Consider the following 7,697-nt stretch of genomic DNA (forward strand, 5'->3'; position numbering starts at 1 on the left):
GGACACCATGCCCTGCTACCCAGACTCCAACATATACCCAACATGCACCCATAGACACCAAGAGAGTCCACTGCACACCATGCCCTGCTACCCAGACACCAACAGATACCCAACATGCACCCACAGACACAAGAGAGCCCACTAGACAACATGCCCTGCTACCCAGACACCAACAGATACCCAACATGCACCCACAGACACAAGAGAGCCCACTGCACACCATGCCCTGCTACCCAGACACCAACATATACCCAACATGCACCCACAGACACCAAGAGAGTCCACTGCACACCATGCCCTGCTACCCAGACACCAACAGATACCCAACATACACCCACAGACACAAGAGAGCCCACTGCACACCATGCCATCCTACCCAGACACAACAGATACCCAACATGCACCCACAGACACCAAGAGAGCCCATCAGACACTGTCGGGTGTGACCCGTCTACTGGGTTTCAACCCAATAATAGCAACAATTCCAACTATATGCCCCCAGACCGCGGGGGGGTCCACCAGATTCCACACAGACACCACCAGGGCCAAGGGCTGTCACCACTGCCTGTGCTCAAGGTCAGGCACCGGCACTAATCAGAACATCTATTCCCAACAGGGGTACCCTTTGGTGCATGGACACAGGCCACCCTCCCAGGACAGTGCAGATTTCTCAGGACACAGGCTTCATTTCTTCAGTGGCCTTCAGGGCTGTGCTGGCTGGTGAGGCTACGGGCCAAGGGAGAGCCCCCACGGAGGTGTGCTCATGCTCCCTGACAGGTTCCTATAGAGCCCTCACCGTTCCAACCTCTGGGTCACGATTTCCAGCGGTTCCTGGGGATCCCCCGTGCTAGCTGTGCCCCATCCTGAGGCTAATCCCCAGCATCTGGCCTGCACCCCCATGGCCAGAGAGAGGGGCTTTACAAAGCCACATTTCCACCAAGCAAGCACGGCCCAGCTCCTGGGGCTCCGCCTTCCCTGGGCTCCTGTGAAAACAGGGAGCTTAGCAGGCACTTAGTTTGCAAAGGCTCCTCTCCTGGCCTGTGTCTGCCATCCAAAACGCATTCAAGGTCCTGGGATTACAAGAACAGCAATTAGCGCCCAGCCCAAAGCTGGCCTCCGCTCTCAGGCCGCCCTCCTGGTGGAGAACGGTGTCAGACTTAGGGGCCAATCTCGTACACGGGCCCTGAACCCCCCTTTAGCAAACAAAAGCTAAAGAAAACTTCAGGGCCTCTGGGGACGCCCAGACGGCGTGGGGGAGGGGCGATGAAAGCCGGCTTGGGGACCCAGGGCTCTGCAGCCAGGTCCCAGCCCCTTTCAGACTGAAAAGGAAAACAGCCTTTGCACACAATCCCTTGGGTCACTCTGGAGGGTGGCACTGGGCCACTCCTTTCACATACTCCTGCCAGAGGTCTGACTTGAAAGTGTCCTTTAATGTCCTGAAAGCAGAAAGCAAACTGAAGGAGCAGTGAAGACACTGTGATGGGCGTGGGAGCTGCTTGGGGCCTTTAAAGGTGCAGCTCAGCAGTGGAAAGAAAGGCCTTTTGTAGTTGGGAGGTTTCTCTAAACCAAATGCTGCAGTTCACCACACAAATTTAGGCAATATTGAAACCCTGTGAGGAGGCTCTTGTGGGCCGTTATTAAATGTCTGCACCGATCAGCAGGGACGTGACGGGCTCCTGGCCGCTCCCTGCCAAAGAACACGAGAACAAAAAGTTCTATTGTGGATGAAATTGGGGTTTGGGTATGATCATTTCCCCAATGACTCACCTATTAGCTTTCCATGCTCTGAACTAAGCAGATTTACTCGGACAACATCCAGGCGCACAGGACAGCAGCTAAAACAAACTAATGCCTGCTGCTGAGCACCTGCAGCCACGCGGAGCCACCTCAGGGAGGAGAGGTGCGATGCCCCCACGCGGCCCCCACAGGCCAGGAGCTGTGCTAAGTGACAGGGCTGTGGTCGCAGCAATCATCTCCCGGGTCCTGCTCCTGAGCAAAGTGCCACTCCCCACCCTGGGCACAAGGGGCCTGGAAGGCATTTCCAAGAGGGCTTGAGTCCCTCACTCTTTGTCCATGGAGCCTCCCGGGGCCCTGGAGCCGGCTCCCCTCCCTGGTGGGCTGCAGACGGCGATGTCCACCCCTGCTCTACAGAACACCACTCCTGGCCTCAGGACTGAGCAGCCAGGCTCTACTGAGCACGCACCACTACTGAGACAGGTGCTTGCTTCTTCGTCCCTCTCTCTGGCTCCTGGCATGGACATCCTGGGGCTAGGGTGGACCGCAATCGGAACCCTGAGCCCCACCAGTCCCTGGCGCCCTGCGCCTTCCCTCAGCCCCTTCAGCTCCAGGAGAGGGACTCCCAGCAGCTCAGTCCCCACAACGTCTGCCATATTTGAATTTGCAAGAAGCCCCCACCAGGGCCTCTATGCAGTCTCTGCCAAAGGTGCCGCCTCTCAGTCAGCCACCCACTCTGCGCAGAAGGAAAGGAGAATCTCAAACGCTCTAAGCACCAATCCGTGTCGAGTGGTGGCCACACCTGTGATCCCAGTGACTCAGGAGGCTGAGGCAGGAGGATCACAAGTTCAAGGCCAGCCTCAGCAACTGAGTGAGACCCAGTCTCAAAATAAAAAGACCGGGGCTGTGGCTCAGTGGTAGAGTACCCCTGGGTTCAATTACTAGCAACACACACACACACACACACACACACACACACACAATGAAGCTCGCCAAGGGAGCCACCAGCTAACTAGAGGGACACCACTAATGACATGGACCATTCAGAGCTGTTTCCTCCCGGTTCTAAAGTAAACAGTAAAAGGCTAAGCTCCCCAACTTATAGAGAAAAAACACAAAACTGAGTGTCTGCTGCTTCTTCCCCAGAAGACGACATTAAATTAACCTGATGCCAATACTAAGAAATATAGATTTAGATTCTAAACATTGGCCAGCGGGTGCACTTGGCCATGGGAACGTGTTGACAGGAGTGGCCGTGTTCCTCTGTGGGCAGGAGGGCCAGGAGCCACCTCCCAGTGTCGGGCACTCTCCTGGGCTAAGGTGTCGTGAAGGACGGTGCCCTCTGAGGCCCGCAGGTCTGGCAGCCAGGCCTGGCTTCAAGGAGAAAGCCCCTGCCCCAGATTCCTGCTGACCTTCATGCCACCATGAGGTGACCCCGCTTCCCTTTGGTTTTCAAGGACCTTCAGTGGGCCCCAGACCAAAGTAGCTGTGCACAGGCCTGAAGCAGACACATGGAAGCTGAAATGCGGAGCAAGGCTGACTGGTGGCCAGAGAGCAGGCCACAGGGCTGTCGCGGGGACCTGGCCACTGGTCAGGATGGCACTGCTTTACTAACTAAAGCACCTTAGTCCTCTGTGGCTCCTGGCACCTACCGTGGCCGCTTATGACACTAAACCCTGACTACATCAGCTGAGGCTCACTGGTCCTGGAACGTGGGCTCGGCAAAGCTGGCCTGAACTGGGCAGCGGGCACTGCAGGCTGCCACCTCAGTGCTGGTCAGGGCACCTCAACTAGTCCCTACAGAATCTTGCCTGGTGTGTGTTTGTTTCAACACACCTTGCTCCAAGCAAGTGGTCAGCTTTCCAAGGTCCACATGTCCCCGGGTGACACTGACTTGGGAGCTACAAAGAAAAACTTCAGCAAGTAGCCACTCACAACTTTACCAACTCAAAAACATGGAATCCAGGACTCCATATTCCATTGGAATTCCATTGGAATTCCATATTCCAATGCTGAGGACTGACTGAATGTATAACAAGTGATTAATCTGATCTAACTTTCCTCATTATAAAAACAGCACATTAAGAAAAATGCTAACAAAATGCATTAAAAAGAAAATAAAAATCTACTCTTATGGCTTGAGATGATCAAATTCCATTTCCATTAGCCTTTGATCTGTGCTTCTGCATATAAATAAAAAGAAGTTCTAGAATAATTAACGTTCTATTGCTTTTATTGTAGTATTGGAGAGGCCATCCAGGGACTGATGCATCCTAGGAAAGCTGCTGAGCTATGCCCCCAGCCCCAAGGTCTGTCTTCCTTTTTGTTTCCTGTCATTTTTTCACTTTAAATTCCATAATGAGCTTGTCATTATTAAAAACAGCTTTAAGATATTTTCAGGTACAACTAATTTTTATTACAGAAACAAGAAATAACCATCAGAGGAAAACTTGTATTATAGAAAAATGTACAAATAAGAAATTAAACCACTTACTGTCCTACTTTGCTCTGAGACAGCCAGTTGAGTTTTTTATGCTCCCAAAGCATTTTCATAAAATGACATGAATAATAATGGCTAACATTCACTGAGTGTATTCATCAGTGGGTTTAAAACTGAATCCTTTCAACAGCCAACGCGCTAAAGTTACTACTGCTACTTCATAGGTGATGGAAGTGCAGCTTGGAAACGTAATTGACTGAGTTGAAGTCACATAGCTGGTTAACTGATGAAGCCAGAATTAGAACTTGGCCCGTCTCGTTCCAACAGCGGGGTGCATGACCCTGGCAGCTACGTGTCCATGGGTCCTGATGGGGGTTCATTCATTTCAATGGTCCTGAGACACACACGGCTACATCCATTTCCTGGAGAGACAGGCACTCACTACCCAGCTCAGAACTGTTTCATGTCTGTGTCACTCTGTTTCCTATTTCCTAGTGGATTCTAGTCTGCTCCATGTGGAAAGTGTTTCAGGACTCTTGGTACATATTATGAAATTTATGTACCAAAAATTTCATGTCCACCCTAGCCCCAGGATGTCCATGCCAGAAAGTTAGAAAGCGAGACCAAAACTTTGTACCAATCAGCACCAATTTCCTCCCTCTGGCATCCTTGGGCTTGTTAGTTTGGGCCATTTAGAGGGCAGGGTGCTGTCAGGTTGCTTGGGTGCTCACTGCCTGCGGCTTGCATTGTACGTATTCTGTAAGGCATAATTCTGAATCTTTGTGCTACTGTAAGTGGCCTTATTTCTAGTCTCAGTTTCCAGCATACCAGAATAGAGAAATCAGCAGTGTGTGGTCTCATCTTCCTTGTGCTGAACTTAATAGTACTAGTGCACTTTTCATGGATTCTTTTGACATCTTCATGTGGCTTGTCATGTCATTTGTGATAAACAGACTTCCTCCACCCTGTGTGTATGAAACTTATTAATTTTTCTTTCTTTACTCCTCTAGCTACAGTCTCAAGTTCCACATTCAATAGAAAGCTCACCTTTCTTTTTTTCTGGATCATGGCGGGAGAGCCCATAATCCTTCACCACTGAGGACAGGGTTAGCTGTAGGTTTTTTCCATACATGTTTTAGCAAATTGAGGCCAGCCTTTCAAACTGGAGTTTGCTGAGAATTTTTTAAAATCACAAATAGCTGTTCAGTTTTGCCAAAACTTTTCCTGCATCTATTGATATTTTCCCTTTAGAGCTACAAGATGCATGTTGACATACAGAGAGCCTTAACTGTTATCCAGACAAACGTGTGCCTCACGAGCACACGGACAGTGACCCTCATGGTCCTGTAGCAGTCACACTAGGAACCCGAGCTCGGAAGCTAGGGAAAGCGAGACCAAAGGGGACCAAAGCAGGTGCCAGCATCACCCACACTCAGCCTAAGGGCACTGCTTGGAAAGCATCGCTGATTTCATTTCTCTAAAGGACATTTTTCAAATATAATATTTGAAACTCTAAGTTTACCTCCTTAATAAAAAATAACAAAGTTACTCCCCCGTAAAATAGGGACCAAATCAGAGCTCCTTGGCATCAGTACCTTTTTGGAAGTTCTGCTCAAATCAAGAGAAAAAACACTAGAGACTGACAGAAAAGGGATTCCCAGGAGAAAGCCGCTCCCCGGCTGGGGCGTGCCCGGGAAGCGAGGCCCTGGGTCCCCCAGCCCTGCAGAGAAGAAAGAGAAGGAGAACAGGAAAGAAAAGGGAGAAAGAGAAGAGAGGAGAAGACAGGTGACCAGGAAACAGGAAGCCGTGGCCCTGGCCAGCTGGAATAAACTCATTTCCAGGTGATAATGCGCGTCCTCTGCCTGTTACGTAGCAGACATCTTAAAATCACAGGGTCCCATGACACCAACAAAACGGGGGAATGGCACTGTTGCTGGTCCCCACTTTGGAAAGGAGGTTTTGCAAGGAAAATTAAAGAAAATGCAAAACCAGTGGATAAATCCACATTGGACTCTGTCAAATCCACATCTTGAGCCTTGAAAGATGCTACTGAGAAAAGCTGAAAAGACCAGCCACCAAGTGGGGACCAAGTGGGGACCAAGTGGGGACCAAGTGGGGACCAAGTGGCACCATGTCTGCACGACACAGATTGGTGTCGGATTCTGTATCAGAATCTCCGAGGAGCTCCCACAGCTCCATGGGACAAATGGCAGGACTTACAAGGAAAGAGATTAGGCAAAAATGTGAGCAGACACTTCCCTGGAGAGGATGGGCGGATGGCGAGTTAGCGGCAAGAAGGCACTCAGCGCCACCGTCGTTACAGAAGTGCCTTGCAACCACAGGGACACCTCACTGCAGGCCTCCTGGAGCACACAGGCTGGCGAGCGCCGGCGCTTGGGGCTCGCACCCACTTCACCTGGGAATAAGAATGGTCCAGGTGGAAAGCAATGCGACCCTTCTCTGTGTCGATTTAAACATACACTTTACCATAGGAACCCACTCCAGGTGTTTCCCCAGAGAAATCAGAGCCCTCCACACAGAGAGCCCCAGGCCAAGGCTCCTGTCGTGTTATTCACCGTAGCCAGGCTGAAAACACCCAATGTCCACCCGATGGAGAAGGGGCAAGCCAACGGGAGTGGGCCCAGCAGGCTGCCTCGGAGCCGAGGGGGCAAGGTGCTGTCCACCCAGCACTGAGCCTCGGAGCCTCGGCCAAGCAGGAGGGCCCGGGCGCCAAGTTTCCCACTGATAGAACGTTCTGGAGATAAACTGTTGGGACAGATATCAGCTCAGCGGTTTCCAGGGTCTCGGGGAGGAAGAGGGAAATTATTGCAAAAGGCATGAGGAAATTTGGGGATTACGGGGCATTTTCTATATTGGCTGTGGTCGCCGTGGTTACCGGATGGTATGCGTTTGTCGGCGCTCATCTGGTAACTTTGACGGGTGCAGTTGACTGTGTGTAAATTATTCTGCAATAAACATGTCCCAGGGAAAGAAGGCCAGGGTCCAAACACAAGCAGCAAGCAGACGAGAACCAGTTGGCTGTCTGTCCCCAGATGGTCCCCGCACGCACCCACTCCTCTGGACCATGGCTGTAGGTTTCCTGGACCCTTATTAAGGGGCAAACACCTTGAGGTGTGGGATACCTTCACACTGTCCCCATCACTCATGCGTCCCGCTCCTTCAGCTGGGCACAACCCAGGCAGAGGGTGCCAAGAGCACAGAACGGGAGACTTCAGACAGCGGTGGTCATGAGCCTGTCCAGGGAGAGCTGCAGTGAGCAGACTGACCAGAGGCCCAGATGCGTGCGGGCTGCCAGGGAGCCCCAGGCACAGCGCTCGCCCTTGGGACCGTGGCTCTCCACCCTCGCGGAACTCCCTGGCTTCTCTGTGGCCTCAGACAGTGCCCCGTCCCTCCCAGGGCAGCCCGGACAGCGGAAACCTCAGCACGACGTCATCTTCAACGTAGGAACACTGTGGAGAGACGTCTCAGCATCCCCAGGACAACGCCAACCCCAATTCAAAGT

Source organism: Ictidomys tridecemlineatus, chromosome 2, assembly GCF_052094955.1.
Source record: "Ictidomys tridecemlineatus isolate mIctTri1 chromosome 2, mIctTri1.hap1, whole genome shotgun sequence".
Taxonomy (NCBI): domain Eukaryota; kingdom Metazoa; phylum Chordata; class Mammalia; order Rodentia; family Sciuridae; genus Ictidomys; species Ictidomys tridecemlineatus.